The sequence below is a fragment of the Balaenoptera acutorostrata genome, chromosome 7, assembly GCF_949987535.1.
Source record: "Balaenoptera acutorostrata chromosome 7, mBalAcu1.1, whole genome shotgun sequence".
In the NCBI taxonomy this organism is placed as follows: domain Eukaryota; kingdom Metazoa; phylum Chordata; class Mammalia; order Artiodactyla; family Balaenopteridae; genus Balaenoptera; species Balaenoptera acutorostrata.
In genome coordinates, this window is record NC_080070.1 from 19,051,283 (window position 1) to 19,073,993 (window position 22,711).

General features: G+C 41.1%; 1 protein-coding gene and 1 non-coding gene across 7 annotated transcripts in view; one reads left to right on the forward strand and one right to left on the reverse strand.

Annotated features, from left to right (window-relative positions):
- Positions 1-15,144, reverse strand: part of CALD1 (caldesmon 1) — a 182,810-nt gene extending 167,666 nt beyond the window's left edge. For 2 of the 6 annotated variants that reach the window (XM_057550104.1, XM_057550100.1), the window contains exon 1: positions 10,276-10,430. The gene's annotated coding sequence lies outside the window, so the exon portion shown is untranslated. Of the gene's footprint in view, positions 1-10,275; positions 10,445-15,030 lie in introns of those variants that run through there. The other 4 variants (XM_057550103.1, XM_057550102.1, XM_057550106.1 and 1 more) reach the window with 4 other exon arrangements.
- Positions 15,145-19,921: 4,777 nt separating this feature from the next.
- LOC114237060 (small nucleolar RNA SNORA67) lies at positions 19,922-20,071 on the forward strand. Its single transcript, XR_003622855.2, has one exon. It is a non-coding gene; the product is annotated as a small nucleolar RNA SNORA67 (small nucleolar RNA).
- The last annotated feature ends 2,640 nt before the right edge of the window (positions 20,072-22,711 follow it).

Below are 22,711 nucleotides of genomic sequence, written 5' to 3' on the forward strand. Positions count from 1 at the left end.
AGAACAACACAGCCTCGGGAATAATAAAACCCTTTAGCCATACTAAAGATGATTTGGAATATTAAAAGCAGCACAGGGACTTCCCTGGTGGTGCAGTGGTTAAGAATCCACCTGCCAATGCAGGGGACATGGGTTGGAGCCCTGGGCCGGGAAGATCCCACATGCTGTGGAGCAACTAAGCCCACGCGCCACAACTACTGAGCCTGCGCTCTAGAGCCCGTGAGCCACAACTACTGAGCCCTCATGCCACAACTACTGAAGCTGGCGCACCTAGAGCCCGTGCTCCACAACAAGAGAAGCCACCGCAATGAAAAGCTTGTGCACCACAACGAAGAGTAGCCCCCGCTCACCACAACTAGAAAATGCCCACACACAGCAATGAAGACCCAACGCAGCCAAAAATAAATAAATAAACAAATAAATTTATTAAAAAAATAAAAGCAGCACAGATCCAATGATAAGGGTAGGGGAGAAAACTCTGCGGTTGAAAGGGATGGTGGAGGTTGTCTGCCTCTGCAGAGCAGGGTTGTCCAAGTTCCAGAGACTGATCTAGTTTAGAAAGTGCTTATGCTGACCTGAAACAGGGTTTCCTGTAACTGTATCTATTGGTCCTAGTTCTACTTCCTGGAGAACCTGACATTAAAGAACTTGACATGACTTCATGTCATGGCGCTCCTTTTGCTCCATCTACATGATGGCCGTAGAGTAGGCAATTGGGGAGAGTGGGTGGCTAAGGGCATGGGGACTAAAAAGAGCCGCATGCCTACAGATAGCCCCCACAGGAAGCCACAGCTGATAGCTGACGATTTTTAACTTAGTGCCTATCATGTGCAAAGTAGTTTAGGGGTATTATTTATAGTCCTTGTAACAACTACAAATGGAGGAACAATTATCTCCTTTGGTAAATGGTAAATTTGAGATTCAAACTCAAGTCTTCCTGATTTCAAAGTGTGTTCTCAAATAAGTCACATCCCCAGAGCCTCGCACAAAATCAAATGGAGTAATTAGGCAGCACGGTGTGGTGGTTGAGTACGTGGACTATGGAGTCAGGTTTGAATCCTGACCCTGCCACTTACTAGCTGTGTGACGTTAGATGTGTTACTTAGCCTGATTGTAACTCAGTTTCCTCATCTGTAAATCTGATTGTTATGAAGATTATTTATTTGATTTGCTACTTGGCCTGTGTCAGGCGCTGCTGTAAGCACTCAGTACTGATACAATTAGAGAGGAATCAATGAATTCAAACATGAATATTGGCTTCAGCTTTCTTATCAAGAAGAAATTATGGACATTTATTCCTTTACTCATTTAACTCACATATGAAGCATCCACTATATGTGGGTCAAGGCACTTTTTTAGGCTCAAGTCACAGCACCTGAAAAACGCAGACACAGTCTCTGATTTCATGGTGCTTATGTTCTAGGAGCACAGGAAATAATAAACGAGTGAAGAAATAAATAGGCAGTCATAAGCATACGTTATGAATATGCATGTAACTAAACAACAAAGGTATCCTGATTGGCTCTTCAGGGTAGAGGCTAATTTTACTGACTTGATACCTTAGGGTCAGTGGTGTGCTAGTAAATATTTGATAACAAGCCTTGGGAGTTGGCAGGTGAGGAGAGTCTGATTTGTAGCATTTGCTAATTTCCAGAGTGTAAATACTTCCATCGTGGTTGATCTCAAGCTCCCAACATGACATCCGTGAATGAAGAACTGGGAGAAGAAGCTCTCTTGCACAGCATTTGGTAGTATTTCCATCATATGGATACAACAGATGTAACTAACCTTGAGAGCACAGATAATAGTAAAACGTAAAATAATTAGGAAGGGATGAGTTTTGAGTATTTATTACCATGGTTTTGATATAATTTATTTAACCGAAAGTCTATATAATTTAATTTTTAATAATGACAGTGAGTAACAACTAGTTCTCAAAATCTTAAAAATTTAACAGTTGGCTTTTGGGAGCTAGTGTGAGCTGGCTGCACACACCACTGTGTAGGGAGCATGGAGAAGGGAGACAGTTCAGAGGCAAAGGAGACTGAGTCACTGTCGTGTCATTATGCAGATGTGGGTCCTAATCTAATTCCTTTTTAGCTGCTCTTTTCCAGCAAGCTCTGCTTTCCTGTACACAGTGGAAGCGCTGCTCTGTAAACCAAATACCATCGGTATAAATATAGCAACAATTCTGGCATTCTTATTGGACCAGTTTGCTCATGCAGAGATAGTTTTAGCCCTACAATCCTTAGTGAACATAATTTATGTACTCAGTGCTCTAAATATGGTAGATTCTTCTGCGCAATACAGAGGATGTAACTCCTGACTGTTGAGTAAAGGAAGACCCTAGAGATGGATTTTCTGTCCTGCAAAAGCAAATTATTCCCCTTTTCCATGAACCTGAGGTCTCTTGTCTCTTAGGGCTCACAGGCTTCTGAAAGGGCCACCCAGGGAAGCACCTAAGGCCCCAGCCTCAGAGGAGATGGACAGTGGGAGTGGAGGAAGCTTCTCCGCTATTCCCACACAGGATTTGTACATTCTTTACCACAAAGTAGAGAAGACAGAAAAACATTTTCTGTTTTTCTTGGTAAGTTAAATATCTAAAGCAACCAATCTTCAAAACATCCTAAGGACAGGAATACTTAAAGAGACAATTTTTCCTCAATTTACCCCTCCCCCGAAGCCTAAATTTCACTTAGTAATGGTGGCTGGAACAGGAAGTGGAAATACCATGAGAAATTTTATTCTTGCCACATTTTCAATGCTTTACAAAAGCAAACACTGGAAATCTCATCAGAAAGCTTGACCTTGCAGGGTTGATAACTTTGCAGCCAAACCAAGAGTACTGGAAGCTGGAGGAATTTTCAGATAAATATTCTAGTGCTTCTGGAGGGACTCTTCATCAAAACTGATTATTTGGAATAGACAGCTGTAACTTTTAGAAAGAAATTATTTGAAACTAAACAACTAGGCTTCTCAGCAATAAGTGACTCCATGAATCTACTATAAGTTATTTTAAGCATAGATGTGCAGAACTGTTTCTCAGTCAGGGTGTTTTAGCAGAATCATCAGGGAGTTTTCACAAACTGGACCCCAGTGGATGGGTCTCAGGGATGTATGTTTTCAGAAAACCCTACAGTTGACTCCAATTAAGACGCTGGTTAAGATCTCCTGGATTATAGGCAAATCAGGCTGCACTGTACAATCCAAATCCGTACACTGTTAAAATGGCACATTCGTGCTGTCAGGAGAAACAATCCGGTGTACTGAAAGGTTAACAGTGTGGGACTCAGGAGATGTGTGTTCTGGAACCACCTTTGCCACTAATTAACTGGGCGACCTTGGTCAAGTCACTTGGTTTGTTCTTTCATTCAACAGATATTTACTGGGCTTCTGTGCTGTGCCAGACACTAGGTGTATATTAATGAAAAAAATAAATGTTTCCTGCCCTTACGAATCTTACTGACATGAATCAAAGAAACCTACAAATACGTGTATCATCTTACTCGGTGTGGCTAAGCTTTAGTTTCTCATCTGGAAAATGAAAAATAGATTACTGGTTCATTTTCTTTTTAAGAATTTCTTCTCAAGATCCCAAATTTCTTGCCCCAAACTTCCCACACACAATATAATTACATGTTTTAGGTCCACTGATTGAGAAAACACAATACCAAAAGCTACTATAAATTCAATAACTATTTAAAATAAATTAACATTTGTGTCATCATAACGCGTCTATATAATTAGAAAAATAGTAGCACACATTGTTTACTCAGTTTGTCAAAATCATTTGCTGCATATATGGACTTGTTTACCTATTGCAATAATTTAGTGGCCTCCCAGGGATCCAAGGTGCAGAGGTTAGGAACCTACAGACCATATCAATCACATGAAATACATGGTACTTGAGTAGCAATGGCCCTTTTCTTCCACAACAGACGTCACTATCAATGACAGCGTTTTTTGCCCACAGAGAGTTTAAACTCAGCCTCAGAATCCTTCTCAACACAGTATTCCAGATGGTCACTACCAATTGTTTAAAGCTGGCAAACAGAGGAAAAATTATTGGCACTCCCTGGGCTAAATGACTCCTAAGGCCCTGCACAGCTTTAAAAAAATCTATGAATCTTATGTATTCAGTTCTGCTATCTTGAGAAACACAAATGCCTTCTCCCCTCTCTACGTAAAAGTTCTTCAAATGTTTGAAAGACATCCATGTGGCCGCTACATTTTCTTTCCTTTGGTATAAACAGCTCCAGATCCCTTATCTGTTCCTCATATTCTGTTCTCTCGACCACCTCTGGCCTTTGATGCTCACCCCTGTTTGCATATTTGTCAATACTTCCCTGAAGAACAGCCCAGAACTTCTCTCACTCCCCTTGACAGACACTGAGACATGTGTTCAGTGACTGAAAGATTACATTGCAAACATTGCCGAGAACTGAAATGTCCTTGATTGAGAGTATACTAGCTTTTATGCATTAAACTTATTAAGTACTGTGATTTACATTGAGATGTAGTTCTTTTCATTTATTAACATTATTAAGTCATTACATATTTAATTTTAAAGATTGCCTTACTTTGTGGGAAGCCATATCACACCTATGACTCATATGAAAATACTCAAGTGTTTTTCTTTAGAATCTTTCTAAAATGGATAATTCTTATCTTTTCAATTATCGGTGGTACAAGCTTCCAGGCCAACTCCTTCAAGATCGGTTCATCAGGCCACGCCAAAGTGATCATCAGGAACTGTATGACCCTGACAGTGGGTGTCTGCCTCTCTAGGAATTCAGTCACATAAAAATTCAAATGATATTCATTGATAGCTGTTGGATATTTCAGCTAATTTGCTTTCCATGCCTAACTTTCTCTTCTAACTAAAATTGCCCACTGGGCTTTTTGTCCCCCAGGGGTGACTACTGCAGCCAGACACACTGGTAATTCATCCATAGGCATGCCAGTAACCCTTGATGTTCCCTCCACTAAGGGATTTGCCAAAGACAATAGTTATTAGCTGAACCAATCAGATTTCCTCTCTCAGAATTTAACCAGGAAGCACAGAAGGAATTTTCCAGTCTGCAGAACAACAAAAAGCAGCAGCCACATGTGCTGCAGCTGAGTTACATTAATGGCAGCACATAGACCTCTGCTGAGACTTTTTGACCCACCTTGATTCCAGCCCCATTCTCTTTGGACTCTGGCCCTGTCTTGGCTTCTATCCTTGGATTTCCTTGTGATTCCATCCCTTTATCATTCCACATGTATCTTATAGTTCTGCGCCTTTACTCAAGCTACTGAAGCGTATTAATATAAGGGTCTATTTGTTCCGAACACAGTGTCAAGAGCTCTCACATATGTCACCGTACCTGTCTGTACACTGCCTTGCTAAGCAAGCTCTTGGTTTTTAACCTCCTGACTTCTGATTTTTGCTGTTTCTCTTTTTCTTACCCGTCTATAATTCACATGTTAGCCCATGGGTGTATTTTATGTCCATTCTGGCTTAGACCCTCCTGACACCAGTGGAACTAAAGTCCTCGATATTTCTGGCCCTTGGGTCCCTGGTTGGGGGTTCCGGGCTTGCTCTGGTCCTGCCCCTCTTTAGCACTCAGGTGAAATCTGCCTAGTTCCCCTGCTTGAGACAAGGGAGAGGGAATGTTACATGTGGGTGTAAAAGGAACTAATTACACGTTCCTACTTAATATGTCTTTCTCCAAGTGAGATGACTTCCTTACAGTCAAGTGCTTTCATCCACGTATTCACAAAACAATGCTAGAAGCCTCAGGAAATGATTAAAAAGTAATTTATCATCAAGTTAGCCATCGTTGGTACATATATATTTTTTAAAAGGAAAGCCGTATACCAAAATGAGTGCTTAATAAGAACACCCTATTCACCTAAAATATTCCCCCCAATATTCATTTTCCTTCAGCCATTCCCTCACTGCTGTTTAGCAATCCTTTTATTAAGCTCTCAGCATACACTTAACAGCAGCCGTTCCTGAATTCCCCAGTCCCTAAGCGCCCCACAGAAAGCTGCTTCTCTAGAGATGATCTCCTTTTCTTTGAAATGGAGGCCATATGAGGTAACCTCCTTCTATATATGTGTGTATTTACACCTTCCTGTCTTCCTTCCAAAGAATCTGGGAAACAAGGAAGGACACCTCCTCTCGTGTTCTGGTCCCATCCACCCGTGTCTCCACTGGGGATCAAGACTTTACCTCACTCCCCACCCCCGACCTCCCCCGGCTCAAGGGTTTCTCACAGGTCGGTCAGAAAGGTGGGTTCGCAAAGGACCTTGAGGGGTTAGAGTTTTTATCAGGTTCTCAAAGACGTCCATGGGAAAAACAACAACAACACAGGGAAGAACAGCTGACCGGGCAGCCCCACCACCCCTGCCTCACAGCCCCCGGTCACCCTCTCCTTCTCCCCTCCGCTCACAACACTCACCCACCGCCAGCCAGCTGTGAGTTGGGGGTGAGAAGCAGAGTGGCTCTTTACCACAGAAATGGCTCTACCATCTCCTCTGTCTGCGCTAACCTTTCTCCCTTGGCCTAAAAATGTGACGAGGCGTCCCCCTGCCTCGAACGTATCTGGGCTTGACCCTTCTGCTTTCGTCTGGACCTCATCCTAGAGCCAGGCCACTGCAAGTTGCCAGTGTGGATCAGGAAAACCCCCTGTTTGGACCGCGGGTGGAAGAACTAGAGAATCTGGTAGAGGCGGAGGCCTGGGGGAGGGAAGTTAGTTAGGGATGCCACCCAGGGTCAGTTACAGGCGACCCAGTTGGGGGTACTAAAGACTGAGGCAAACAGAGACGAGAGGGCAGATCCAGGGAGCAGTCTGGTCTCAATACCAACAGGAACCACAGCCAGGTGCTCCTGATTACCTCAGCCTCCTTACAAGGCCCAGGCTTGACATGCTGGGATTAGTTCCATGCTTTTGGCTGGAGGCAGAGAAGCTGCCTCATTTACTAAGGCCTTTCTGTTGTCAGCACCTTGTCATTGGTCTTCCATTCAACTAGATCTTCAGGTTCCTGGATACGGCCTTACACCACTGACGACCCGTCTTATTCTCCTCCTGATTCCTGTGTCCTCCTGGTCTCGGATTACCAAAGCCAACATTTAGACAACATTGGGGTGGACCAGTATTCCCTAAACTCTGGGTTCAGGGTTTTAGAAAGAAGTAGGATCTAGAAGGTGTCACTCAAGGGTCCTCAAATATGAGGAAGGAAGGAGCAGATAATTAGGGAAAATAGATAAGAAGTGGAGATACCAGCCAAGATGAGCATAACGTCCAGAGGACTCAAACTGCAGGCAGTGGAGTATATAGCCGACAGAGAAGAGGGGGCGGACAGCTTCATCTCATTTACACATCTTAACCGCCGGGAGGTGCGAGAGACATTAGAACGCCCATTCTACAGATGAGGTCAAAGAGTTGATGACTCCCTTCAAAGGTTTGGGCTTTTTAAATAGGGGAAACAGTACTGGGACTGACCTCTCTTGAGTGAAGCCAGAGCTACAAGTATCTCTTTAAATTAACCAACTACTCAGAACCTATAAGCCTCTCTCCAATAATAAACTTGGATTAACTTGATGGATGAAGGACTTTCAGTAAGGAGCAAATGGTTCTATTTTGGGGCTTTGAGAGAATTTACCCAGAAAACTCTTTTTTAAAGTTCGAAAATTCTTTGGCAGCATCTTTCTAACCTCCTCCTTAGTCCTACCATGCTATTTGCATACCACTTCGTCAGCATTTTCCCCTGTCTCCCACCAGGGCCTCACCCTACCACGTTTCTGAGACATGTGATAGACTGCAGGCAGATGGGGAACCAGCTAATCCCTCCTCATGCCCATGTCTAAGTCACTTTTTTGTCTTGCTAAAGAATGACTAACTAGTAACCATCCTACCATGAAAATGACAAATGGAGACAACTACATGTGTTTCTAAGAAAAGGCCTACTAAGGTACATTTCACTTATCAGAACAGAAAATATGTAGGCTGGACTCTGCAACTTTCCACGGCTGAACACAGGACCACCCTATACCATCTGCCCCAGAGCAGGAGATCCTCAGGCCAATCATAGGAGCCAATTAGAATTGCTAATAGCCTCACTGTCAGGGCATACTTATATGTATCTCATTTCAATCCTTTAAACTTCAGTTTGAAACTTCTCTTAACTTTAATGTAAGAATTGTGTATTTATTTAAAGCAATCTTTTGATCCTAATTATTTAAATTGTGCATTCTACTGGTTTTGAACAATGGAAACAATCCAGCCTGTTACCTATGGATCAATTCATAGTACATTCCTTGTGTGTGCTAAGATCAACTTTTTATTAGTGACTTTTTATTGCAGACTTTTGCCATTGTATTTCTCTTTATTGAATGATTTTAATAAAATGAAAATTTTTGCACCATGGTTTCACTGTGCTCCGTTTACCTCCCTATTTGGGGAGATGTGTTCTAGCTAATATTCAACAAGAGGAAAGTAGCACAAAGAGTGGCCTAAAGTCCTACATAAAGTAAAATATCCAAATCCCCTTGTTCCATCACTATGTAGAGTAGAACACTTAAAGCATTATTTCGAAAAAATGTGTTTTTCTGGTTGTTGGGGGTGAGAGAGCACACGAGGAGGACGGGACAGAGAGCGGTGGTAGCAAAGTTTGAACTCTCAGGGATTCGGAGATGTTGGTTTCAAAATGGAATTTATCCTCAAATCCCAAGATTATAGATTTCCTTCCAAATTGCATTCCCTACACGGCTTAGAGAACAGTTGAAAAAGAAATTGCTCTCCATATTTTGATTGACATTAAAAACACTGTGAAAATAGTTTGGAACTTGATCTCTTTGAGGGAAGGACAATAATCAAACTATAGCTTTCGCCTGCAGCCTTTCTTTCACACTTACTCAGAACTGTTCCAGGAAAAGAAATTCACAGGGAATTCTGTACTCATATATCACTTCTAGAAGGAGAGGGAGGCATTCTCAAGAAAATTATCCCCAAACTTTTAAATACAAAGAGAGAAGATTACTTAATGAATCGCAGCACAAAACCACCTCTATCCATGGAATAAAATCAAACTGAGTCAGTCATTTGGAGCTGGAAACCTTTAACATCCAGGTTTATTTTTAAAAAAAGATCAGATTTGCCCTTCTTGCTACATACCACCTAGTCTTCACTTAAGTTCTAGACATCCATGTCTGGTTTTGCCAAACACATTAGAAGGATTTTACTATTTCAGTTTACAAGTCCATCTGCATAGCTCTATTAACCGAAGGGATCCATGAATACCAAGTACTTTGTTCTCACCCATTTTTTTGACCATGTATTGCTACAGCACTAAAATTCCCCCACCCTTTACAATCAGCTCTCTCTAAAAGGAATTCCAGGCTACTACCAACTAGCTGCCTTGTACTACTGTTTAAGATGCCCCAATATGTCGGACTATCTTGAAATGAAAGGCTGTTTCCTCCCTTTTCAGAACACACTTGCAACCTACACCTTTTTCAAATTCTCTAGTGACGCTCAGGCATGCTTTCAAACAGAAAATAAGATTTCTTAAGAAATAGTTTGGTCAGATGTTAAATGCGATTTCTAAAAACACACCCTCTAGCACATGCATTCTCTCATTATTAGGTTTTATAGGAAACAGATCATGGGAGGCATCTTCTGTCTCAGCAAATATCAGATCAGTTACATTAACCCAGCCGGTGCTAAATGCCAGTGTTCTTCCCCCCTCCGACCTTATTTCCTTGCAGCTCTAGAAGTCTAGTCTTAAACACTGGTAGCAGAATAAAACGTAAATGACTTTGGTTAAAAATTATCACTTTTTGGCTTCTCATCAACCTAAAAAGTTATTGTTCTTTTTAAAGCAAAACCTCTTTAAATCTCTGATAATAAAAGATGCAGGAGAGACTGCTGGTATGAGGCACAGAACGGCTACTGACACTGACCTATGGCTATCAGGTATAACCCCCATGACACTCCTGAACAAAAGGCTATCTTATCAAAGTTGCCAGTGGTCCCTGAATGTAAGTCTCTATATAATCTCTCCTCTCGTCCCAACTCTAAGAACAAAACTTGAGATCTCATCCTGTTTGTCTTCCGGGAACATCTGCAGGGCAGCAAAGCCCGGTCTGGCTCTGAGAATTTGCATGGTTTATTGGCATTTACAATCTTGCATCTCCAGCTACATTGGCCAGGAATGTTGACTGAAACCCGGAGAAAGTCCCCATACTCTCTGGAGGAGATTATAAGAAAGCCCTCTGTGCCTTACCTCTCAGGCTGAAACTTCTTCCCAGGGACTAAGTCGGAAAGGAAGGACTGATTTCTTTAAGCAGGAGCACAGCAAGAGGGCAGGCAGGCAGGCAGCCTAATACACACTGCTCTATTCAATAAAACTCCAGACCGCCCTTCCTTAGCCCCTCCCAGAAGTCCATGCTAAGTGAACACATATCCCCTATGTTTACAGTCGGCATCGGTGGTATGCATTGTCCTGTAGTTTTTCTAATAGGCAGCCAATGACGACACCCCAGCCGAGGTGGATGCAGCCTGCCTGTGGAGATGCCTGTCATTCCCTAGGCATGCTCAGGAAATCACTCATCAGAAAAACCAAGACCTAAAAAGCTCTGAAGCTGCGTGCAGGCTGCCAAAACCAGCCTGCTACATGCCCTTTTTTGGTTATCCTTAGCAGGGCCTCTGGAAGTGAATCCATTGTCAGGAACAATCATAAGAAATGTTAATCTTGGAGAAAGAGGCTGTCTTGTAGAACACAAATGGAACTTTAAAAAAGAAAGCACGGTCCATGAAACTTAAACTTAACAGTCCGTAAGTTTACTGGGGTGGAGGTAGGGAAGGCTTTTTAATTGAGGGATCCTTGATAGCGTATTTCTTTTAAAAGTAGTTGTACATACAAAATGAAGTTTAATTGTGTATGTAATTTTAAAGCCTGAAATGGCTAGGACTCAGGTCTGACGTACAGGCTAGATTTCAATGTGAAAGAGGCACAGCCTCCTAAAATACGTCTACGTGTGTTATAAAAACAACTAATAAAAAAAAACTTAGGTCTTTTTTAGTAGGTAATGTTTGCCAGAACAAGTGTGCCAGAAACTCAGCCAGGCAGGGTCCTATGGGCTTGGCTATCCTCATTGGTTTTCCACATCACCTTTCTCTCTCCCTCCCCCTCCTCTTTGTTTATTCAGATTTGGCAACGGAGAGATATTGCTAGAAACTGAGCACAACAGAGAGGGTATGAAGGAACCCAGCACCTGCTTTGGAGCTGGTGTAGACGGATGCATATGCCCACAGAGATGACACTGATGTTATAGTGACTTCTTGAAAGGACTCCACCCAACTCTACCTTGCGTAGGATGTGTGCTATGAGAGGGTCAGAATTAGGAGATGCTGAATTAAAATGAAATTAACTAGCCCATGTGTATATATACTCTGTGGTCTTATACTTCTCAATATAGAATTCACTCAATTAGTCGATCAGTGCTTAATTCAACAGCAAGAGACTATGAGCACTTCCTATTTGTCAGGCCTGGGTCTAGGTGCTCTAGGTGCTCTGCCTCATTCATTACTGCTCTGTGTTTGGAGACTGTTTCATCACTGACCAAGAGGAGTTCAAATATTTTCCCTGGCTAATTACAAGTCCAGAAGCATGGTCTTCAAAAATCTTAGATTTTGCCGTATAAGCCTTTCCCTATTTATGAAGATCCAAATTAGAAATGATCTCTACTTAGGAAAAAAGTCCCTGCCCTTTGTGCCTCACTCAGAAGGCTTGGGAAGGGATTGATCCCTATGGTGGCTTCCTTCCTCAGGCCTGAAGCACTAACAAGTTACCCAGAGACATCTATATCAACCTACACTCATCTTTTTTTGGGGAAGGCTACTCTGTCCCCTCTTCCCAACTGCTACTGCATTACAGACTAAAAAAAGCTACAGCAAAGGCTGCCAGGCAGAGGGAGAGGTGAGCTTCAGGCATCCCAAGTTAAAACTCAGAATGCACTTTCCCAGGGAAGCAGAATAAATAATGGCTTGTGGGAGTAGGACAGTCAATGCTACATTTCAAGTACGCTGTGGTTCAACCAGGCATGTGTGGAACACCACTGTTTATAAAATTGTTCCTATGGGAAAATGTTTTCTGATCCCAAATAAATGATTTGGAAATAAACTTCGGGAACACAACCCATTTGGGCTGCCGGGGACAGGTTGTAAAGATAGAATAACACTTCGCAGTCTGGTAAACTGCTGAGCTTGAAGACACTGTAGGGCAGACATCAGTGAGTTCTGAAAACAACTCAGCTGGTGAAATCTGTGTGAAGATATGACCTGTGTCCAGAGATGTTTGGCGCCTGTGATCTCTAGGCAGTATGGACCGTAACTCAATGCAATGAGGCCTGTTTTAATGTGCTGCTTTCCATGGCCACTGCTGATTATATCCTAAGCAGCATTCTCCCTGCTTGTTTGAGTAATACCCTTTGGTTGAGCAGCATCAGGGCATAATTTGCCACTGATGAATAAAATAAGTACCAGCTTTCCAGAGGAAAGAAAAGTTGTGCTATGAATGGGGAAAATATTATCAGCAGGAAACATGGAAAGGACATGCATTTTGCATGGTTTTTAGGAGATAAATGGCTAAATATTTTTGGATTATGTCTTTAGAAAAGAGACATATGTTTCCCTAGATAAATTCTGAATACAGGGTTTTGTGGATGAGCAATCATTTAGCCTATTTTGTGTATTTGAAAATAGCCTTATTGTACAGGAAATCTATAGTTGAAAGAATAATTTAACAAATTTCATGTAATATACACCATGATACAGAAAAATTCTTTTTTCATTGTCCTTTTACTTTTTAAAAAATAGGCAGGAATAAAAAAGAAATGAAAGGGAATAAAAAGAGAGAAAAGAGATATATGTTGCCAATCTCTGCCATGGGAAACTTTACTTGAATTCACTTTTTCCAGAAGTCATTTGTAAATGACACTAAACATACAGGATTTATATAGGAAATTTCTGTGGAATTTATTTCCCACTTGGATCATCCCAGATAAAGAACAGCTTGCCTAGCATAGGATATATCTACCTGATCAAACCATAACAAATCTAAAAAGACATTTGGAAACATCTGGATGATTCACTGTATTTTTTCAGTTCCAACTGAGTATTTGCGATCATGTAGATCAGTAGTAAGCAGTTTTATTTTGCTAGTGTGTCAATTTGGGAAAAGTAAAAGCAGGCCATACTTTTTTCACTCAAAATTAAAATCACTTCATTGAGTTCCATGAAAAATATACATTCTTCCAGCTTAAAATATCTACTTTATTGAATTGAACAGATACTTCAAACATTTTAAAAGACAGTAGAACAACGCACCCACCACCAACACACACACCTTCTGTTCCTCAAATGAAGTATGTCCAGAGACTCAAGTTTATAAAACAATCAGATCAGACTGGTAGATTGTTGATACCAAAATTGGACAACAAAAACAGTAAAAAAAGAAAAGAAAAGAAAATTAGACTAAATGTACTTATGAACGTAGATGAAAAAATTAGCATATTGAATCTAACCGTGCAAAGAAAAAGAAGACAAGCCCAATGCTGTGATGGTCAAAATCTGAAAATCTATTGACATGTTATACACTACTAGCAGTTTAAAAGTTTTTAGAAAAATAGAAAAAAGAAAAGAGAAAGATCATCTCAATAGATAAAAAATAATACTTGGTAAAATTAGTAATCACTTATAGAAAAAAAAGCTCTTAATAAACTAGCAATAGAATCTTTATAAACATAATGAGAGACACTTAACCAGAAATATAGAGCAAACATCACGCTTAATGATGATATTTAAAAGTATTCCCGGTACAATCAATGAAAAGACAAGAAGGAATACTATCTCTTTTACAATTAAAAAATGGGCTGGAAGTCCTAACCAAGACAAAGAAATAGAAAAAAAGAAATAGGAGCTACTGGAATTAGAAGAAAAACAAATGTCTTTATTTGCTATGACATGATTATCTATGTAGAAATTTCAAGAGAATCATCAAATATATTAGAACTAATAAAAGAGTTTCACAAGATTATTGGAATCAAGTTCCGTATGCAAAAATCCAGAGTTCCTGTAACCAGCCATCTTTCATTTTAAAATATACTGGGAAAATATGCTACTCATATTACTAACAAAAGTGTGCACTAGCTGGGAATAAATGTAACAAAACATGTGCAAGAATATTACAAAATTTTTATTTCCTGGATTTAAGGACATAAAAGGCCTGCCTAAATGGTGAAATATATCACTTTTATAAATGGCAAACCTAAAAACTATAAAGATGTAAACTCTCCTCAAATTAACCTATGCAGTTATTATTCCAACTAAAATCCCTAAATGATATATTTTGTAGAACTTGACAAAACAATCCTAAAAGTCATATGGAAAAGTAAAGGTCTAAAAAAAAGGACTAATATATTTATAGGGCAATTCTAATTAACACAAGACAAATAGACCAATAGAATAAAGTAGAAAGCCTAAAAACAGTCCCAAGCATTTATGGAAACTTTTAAAAATAATAGTGAAGGCATTACAGATCAGGCGGGAAATGGTGGACTATTCTATCCATGGTAAGGTTACAGTTGATTATGTGAAAATAATAAAATTAGATTCAGAATTCCCACCCACACCCAAAGAAACTAGACTATGTGAAAAACAAAACTTGAAAATGATTAGGAAAAATTGTAGGAGAATATTTTTAAGATAGAGTATGGCAGGATTCTTAAATCATAAAAAACAAAATGTACAAATGAAAAGACTGAAAAATTTTGAGGATACGGTTAAACTCCTCAGATCAAATGCACAACCTTCATTTATTTCTGCCTCTTTCCCAAACCTCATCAAAATAATAATAAAGAAAGAAAAAGTCATAAATAAATCCTACAGGGCAAAGACTGCTGGAAAGGAATCAACATAGTCCGATGTCAGCCAAATTCTGAAATATGGAAAATGGATGGATGGTTGATAATTGACTTACCAGAGATGAGAAACTGAACTCTGGCCCTGTAGAGCGGAAGGCCGATGGACAAGAAAGAAGCCGATTCAAGCCTCAAAACCAGGAAAAACTCAGGATTTGGAAGCTCTGGGAAACTCTGAGGGTGAGGGATGGAGCAGAAAAGAGGTTTGGTTGAAAATCTGAGTAAGGAACAGTTAGAAGCCCAGATACTCCTCTCCCCACCCCACCCCCCAACCCAGATGCACACCCCTCCTTCAACCAGACAGAAACTGGAAGTTTATTTTCTGAAGAGAAAGGCTGGCCTCAGAATGTCAGGCAAAGCAGTGGACAGAAAAGATGCCATGTGCTGAAAACAGACTTTGAAATGAACGTCTGCTCAAGGAACACTGAGCCCCGACCCCTCACTCTGCGGGGCTCCAGGACTCTCACAGTCAGGTTTGTACTCCACAGAAAGGAAACTGGGGGATTCCACTCCAGGGAAACTGGCACGCTCACGGAAAAAAATCTAAAGGCACAACATCTGAGGAACTCCGGAAATGTCTGTCTTAACACCCAAGGCCCTTTTGTGAACTGTGCAAAGGAACTTTCAACTGGCTGTTTAGCATCTCACTCTTAAATACGAACATCAAGTTAAGGAAAGGCTCTGAAAGAGAGATTAGGACAACAGAAAAAGGAAACTCAGAGGAAAAAGAGGCAGGGTGAGAAAGGGAAAAAAACTTCAAGAAAACTATAATTACCATATAACTTCAAGAAAACTATAATTACCATTCTCAGAGAGATAAGAGAAGATGCTGTAGCCACAAAACAAGAGAAATGTGCTGTAAAAAGGTATTTGCAGGGAACAGGAAAGAACTGTTGTAAGTGAAAAATACTATGAGAGAAATTTTTAAAAATTCAATTCAAGAAATGGAGGATAAAGTTTAGAATAATCTTGCAGAAAAGCAGAAGAAAAAGACAAGACGGAAAAAAGGAGAGAAAAGATAAGAATGTTAGAGAATCAATCAAATATCCAACATCTGAGTGTTGCAGAAAATTGTAGGCATGACATTACGAAAGAAATAACACGTTAAAATTTCCTCAAACTGAAGGGCAAAAGTTTCCAGATTCAAAGGGCCCACTGGGCATCCAGTACAATGAATGAAAACACATTTCATTCTGAAGTTATTAAGTTCTTGAGATTATATGCTTCAAAGGGGGAAAAAAGTTGGGGTTGAAACTAGAAACCAAGAAGCTTCGAAGAGAAGGATCAGAAAATAGAGGATGCAAACCCATGACACAGGGGAAAGTGGTCCCATGATGATGGTGAAAGAAAATTCCAGGACAATAGCTGCTCAAGAAAACAATCAGTAGAGGTTGGAGCAGAGGACTCCAGGAAGGATATTTTAAGAAAAAGACAAGTAGATAGATTACCTGATATATTCTTGGGGAAAGCATTTATGATAGGTACATAGGAAATAAGTAAATATAAGATTGAGGTCATTATAATTTCAGGAAAAATAAAATATTTGTATGAGAAAGGAAAAGTGGTTATTGTACACTATATAGTTCAACTGTGAGAAAAAATTTACACAGTCATAATTATGTAAACACTGCATATTGATTTCACCAAAACAATGATGATGTAATTAGTTTCAGAGGAGAATGAGCAAGAACATATTAGTAGGATGGATGATGGTAGACAAGAGAGCTAAATCTTCATTTTGCTTAGCAGGAAATCAATAATAAATGTCTACTATTGAAATTTTAATAAATAGTAGAATTAGTATATTGTTAGGAATATGAAAGTAAATACCAACTCCCCCCACAATAGTTCATTCATTCACTGAACAAATAGTTATTGAGTGTCACCCACATGCCAGGGCATGTTCTAGACATTCATTGTGAACAAAATACATTTTGATAAAGGGAGACAGATAAACGCATTAGCTAATACATAAATATGTAATATCAGGCAGTGGAAAGTGCTGTACAGGAAAAATAAGAACGTGTAGAGGAAGAGAGGAAATCAGGAAGTCCTCTTTGAAGAAGTTTTTCAATAGAGAGGTGAATAAAATGAAGGAGCAAGCAGTGAGAATATATGAAGGAAGGACATGCCCAACTGCAAGCATAGCAGGTGCGTACTAAAGAAATAAGAAAGATTTCAGAGTAACTGGGGAGAAGTGACCACCAATGGCAGATCAGATCATCCAGAGCCTTATAGCCATGGTAAGGACTTTGGGTTTTGCTCTAAGTCAGATGGAAAGTCATCGGAAGATGTTCAGCAGACAGAAAAAAGTCACTCTGGCTGCCCTGTGCAGACTAGGCAGAGAGACTGCAAGGGTAGAAGCAGGAGGGAGTTGTTGCCTCCTCATAGGCAAGAGGTGCTTCCTTGGACTAGGGGAGTTGTGGTCAGGGGACTGAGAAAGCACTGAATTTTTGGACACATCAGGACTCACGGATGGTTTGGATGAGGGATGTGAGAAAAAGAGAGGAATCAAGGATATCTCCTTTCATGGTCTGAATAACTGAGTGGTAGTGTTGTTTAATGAAATGGGGACCACTGAGGGAGTTATAAATTTCAAGGAGGGGTGGGAATCATACTAGACATATGTTAGGCATATTAAGATGAACAGAGGCTTCCAAGTGGAAGTACAGATAGGTCGTGGGATGTACAAATCTGGTGTTTAGGGGAGAGGATGAGGCTTGAGATATACCCCTGAGAGTCATCCGTTTATAAATAGTATTTTTAAACCAGGAATAAGTTACCTGAAAAAATGATGCAAACAGTGAAGAGAAGAGGTGTGGAAACTGACACCCCACTTAAAGCCCAGAAAAGGAGACTGAGAAGGAGTCATGGAGAGTCATTGCTTAGCGGGAGGATCAGTTGCAGGAGTGCGTGAGGTGGATGATGACTGCTTTTTGTTAAAAGCCACATGTATTATTTGACTTCAAAAATAATGTAGTTTGTAATAGGTTGGATTGTTGTAGCCAAGTATTCACTTCCTCTTTGACTGGGATTAAATACTCATGTCCTTTGCCTTGTGTTGTTGCAGTGCTCTCAGTAGGAGGACTTGACCTGGGATTTGCTGTGAACCATGGGATGTGGCTGAAAGTGATGATGGGCCCATCCCAAGTGGAGGCTTTAAGAGGCATCACATTTTGCTTTTACCCTTGAGTGTCTGCCCTTTGCCATGATAACAATGGGTCCCATGGAATGGGTTGAATGGTGTCCACCCTCCTCCCAAAGATATGTTCATCCAGAACCTGGAAATGTCACCTTATTTGGAAATGGGGTCTTTGCAGATGCAATTAAGTTAAGAATCTCTTGATGAAATCATACTGATTATCTAGGTGGGCCCTAAATCCAATGGCAAGTGCCCTTATAAGAAAAAGGCAGAGGAAGATTTGAGACGTACAAGTGACAAAAGAAAAGGGGCTGTGAAAGCAGAGGCAGAGACTGGAGTGATACATGTACAAGCCAAGGAATGCTAAGGATTGCCAGTGACCACCAGGAGCTAGGAGAGAGGCATGGAACAGATTCTCCCTCAGCACCTCCAGAAAAAGCCAACAACCCTGTCAACACCTTGATTTTGGACTCCTGGCCTCCAGAACTGTGAAAGAATAAATTTCTGTTGTTTTAAGCCACCCAGTTTGTGGTAATTTGTTACAGCAGCATAGGAATCCAATACAGCCCAGATCGTGGCTGCTCTTTAGCTTGAGTCCCAGAAGAGGAGACACAAAGAGCTATGTTGGGCCAGTGAGCCCAGCCAGGACCAGCAGAGTTGCTACTGACCAAGGAATAAGAAATAAACGTTGTTATAAGCCACTGAGATTTTGGAGCATTTTTGTTTACCAAGAAAAAGCTAAGTAATATTTCTATAGAGTAAGAATTAAACTAAAGAAATTTAAACTAAAGAAAATTTGGTTACTTCAAGATGTAAAAATTTCTGTTCAACAAAAGCCACCATATACAAAGTACAAAGACAAGCCAAGAGAAGATGTGCAATGTATAAAACAAAGGATTAGAATCTAGAATACCAAAGAATGCCTGAAAATCAATGGAGGCGGGTGTGGAAGGGAGAGAGAGAGAGAAAGAAACACACACACACACACACACACACACACACAAGCACACAGAAACCCAGTGAAAAATGGGAATAGGATATAACAATCCACAGAAGAAAAAATGCAAATGCCAAAAACCGTGAAACAATGCTCAAACTCATTAGTAACCAGGAAAATGAAAATTAAAACTTTGACACCAGTTTACAGCCGGCAAATTGGTAAAGGAAAAGACATTTTTTTTAAATTAATTAATTGATTTTATTTTATTTTTGGCTGTATTGGGTCTTCGTTTCTGCGCGAGGGCTTTCTCTAGTTGCGGCAAGCGGGGGCCACTCTTCATCGCGATGCGCGGGCCTCTCACTATCGCGGCCTCTCTTGTTGCAGAGCACCAGCTCCAGACGCGCAGGCTCAGTAGTTGTGGCCCACGGGCCTAGTTGCTCCGCGGCATGTGGGATCCTCCCAGACCAGAGCTCGAACCCGTGTCCCCTGCATCGGCAGGCAGACTCTCAGCCACTGCGCCACCAGGGAAGCCCGGAAAAGACATTTAATTTTGAAAAACTAAATGTTGTTGATAATGTGTATACATTTGGATAAGAAAGTAAATTGGTACATTCACTTTGCAGAGTGATTTGGCAATATCTAGTGATGTTTAGCATATGCATTCCCTGCCTAGCAATTCCATTTTTAGGTATATCCTCTTGGGAAGCTTTCATATTATTTAGCAAGGAGACACATAAAAGGCAGCTCTTTATACAGTATTGTCTGTAATAGTAATATCATTGGCAAAAACCCCAGCAGCAATTAGTGGGGGAGAGGCTATATAAACTATAGTGTAGAGTGGAATACTACATAGCAGCTAAAATGAATGAACTAGGTGTATTTGATCTCAAAAACAAATTGCATAAAAAAAAGCAAGTTGCTTCAGGAAAGTAGCAACTTGGAATAAAATCTGGCACGCCTCAGGTTTCTGGGGAGAGGAGATGTTTGCTTCCTTGCCTTCCTTTGGCTGCCTACATGTATGCTTAAGTCTCTTCTGGATAGACTTACGGTGTCCTCTCATTCACACACTGAAGCTGCCTTCTTTCTGGACATAGGCCAGAGGCATCGATGTGCAGCAGGTTTCCTTAGTCATCAACTATGACCTCCCCACCAACAGGGAAAACTACATCCACAGAATCGGTCAAGGTGGACGTTTTGGCCGTAAGGGTGTGGCTATTAACATGGTGACAGAGGAAGACAAGAGGACTCTTCGAGACATTGAGACCTTCTACAACACCTCCATCGAGGAGATGCCCCTCAACGTTGCTGACCTCATCTGAGAGGGGCTGTCCTGCTACCTAGCCCCAGCCAGGGCTCAATCCTTGGGGGGCGCTGAGGAGCAGCAGGAGGGGGGAGGGAAGGGAGTCAAGGGATGGACATCTTGTCATTTTTTTCTTTTTTTTTTTTTCTTTCTTTGAATAAATGTCACTTTTTGAGGCAAAAAAAAAAAAAAAAAAGCAAGTTGCAGTTGGAATGATTCTATTCATATGAATTATTTATGAATACATGTAATGGTAGACTAGAACCACACCAAATTCAACATAGTGGTTGCCCGTAAGAAGGGAGAGAAAATGGTACTAGCCACAAAATAAAGAACTTGAAATTTATTGACAATATATAAAAGAAGATCTGAAGCAATTATGACAAAATTATTACATTTGTTAATTCTGCAAAGCATGTACACAGGTTTTGTACTATCCTTAAACTTTTTTTTTTAAGAAACTGCTGTACAGATGAGAACTCTCTCCCCAGGGCACTAGTATCCGGTCACCTATGGGACACTGGGAAAGGCTACTGCCCCTCTTTGTCCTCAGACCAGTGGTGCCCTTCACCAGGGTCAGCCTGACTAGCAGGGAGAGGGGACCTGCCCTGAACGTGAAGTCCTCAACTTAGTCACACATTTGTATTAAGGCTTCGACACTATAGAAGCAATAGTTACCCTTAAAGGGCTAACACCTTAAGCCATAGCCTGCCTTAGTGCCTTAATGCCAATTTTTTTATGAATAGGGTGTGGCTGAAGTGAGAGCCTGCAGTGCTGGGGCAAAGAAGAAAGAGGCGCTGGTCTCTCGGGGCACCAGGTGGAAGAAGAGGGTCATGGTTGTCTGGGATAAGGGTGAGGACCTGACAAAATGGAAAGAGTGTGTGATCAGAGAAGATCCAGTGTGGATGGAAGAAGGACCATCTGAGACAAATGTTATCTTTCTCTACTTCTACCCAACAGGACTGGACAATTCCCTCCGTCTCCCACAAGAAATCTCTGTCTCCCTATTTCTTGAGCTTGGGAGGATAATTGATGGCTCTATGGTTTCCACTCTTCCCTCAGTCATTTCTATTGGATTTGCTCTACCCTCAAAGAAAGCAAAAAGGTTACATTCAAGAGAAATTCCTCCTGTCACTCAGAGCTGTAACTGGATTTTTCTCAGATAGTTCTTCATTCATTCATTCATTTATTCAACCAACTCCTGAACACCTATTACCTGCAAGGCTTAGTATTATGTTCTGTGTCTTCTATAGTCTTGTAAAAACCCTGCACCTGCCTTTAAAGAACCACCGTTCTGATGGGGAAGCTCAGACAAGTACACGAGATGGACGCCCAGATGGCAAGTTCTAAGAGAGACCCCCTTGCTCCGCATGTGTTTATTCAGCTGTATGTGTTTCCTCTTCCTGTCCCAGGCTTACTGAAGACTGTCTGAAATCCAACCAACACTGTGTGGTGAGACCTGGTGTCCTCTTTTAACCAGAAAACATATCTTCTCTCGTTTCAGGAAAAAATAAAAGCCAATCTCATAATTGGCTTTGCATTGCAGACATACTTGTGAGGGGTGCAAATAAGAAAATATTTAAAATATTTGATCTATTTTGGGTGAGGTTTTGTAGCTTTGGCCCGACAGAATGTCATCTGAGAGGCAGTGATTTCTCTTGGGGGGCAGACTATTTTTAAGATCCAAAAAAAAGAGAAAACATATTTTCAAAGAGATAGTTGAGTCTGGTACTACATGGGGAAAGATGGCTGTTTTGAACAAGCAAACTAGCTATGTAGCTTAGATGCATCTAATCACTGATCAAGCTCTGCTGGGGTTTGATCTCATTGTACCACCGAGAGGGCATATGTGAGACCTGAGATGTCTTTGCAGCCTCACACGTCTCCTTCACACAGGCTGTCCAGCCACACCTCACCTCATGCTCTCTCGTGCTCTCCTCTTTCTCCACTGGTCAGTGCCCTCTGTCTAAAAACATGTCCAAGCCTTGGGGGAAAATCACCTTTGGGTCTTGCTTCTTTCAGCTTCACTCCTCTCTTTTCTTTCGATGTCAAATTTCTCCAAATAATTAATTTATGATGCAGTCTCCCTCTGCCCCAACTCTTCTTCCATGACTTCCCTTCTTCTTGGCCCCTGGACATTTTGACTTCAGCCCCCCCCCCCCTCTCTTCTGAGCAGTCCTGTCTGTGATCCCTGAGGAGCTGAATCCTGTGCAGTCCCCCCCCTCAGCTCCCAAGCCCTCTTGGCTCTGTCTTTGATAGCCCCTGCCACTGGTGTCCTGACTGGTGTCTTACCTCTCCAGCCTCTCTGATTTTCCCAATTGGTCTTTCTTTTCCTACAACGTGGACACTCCTCCATAC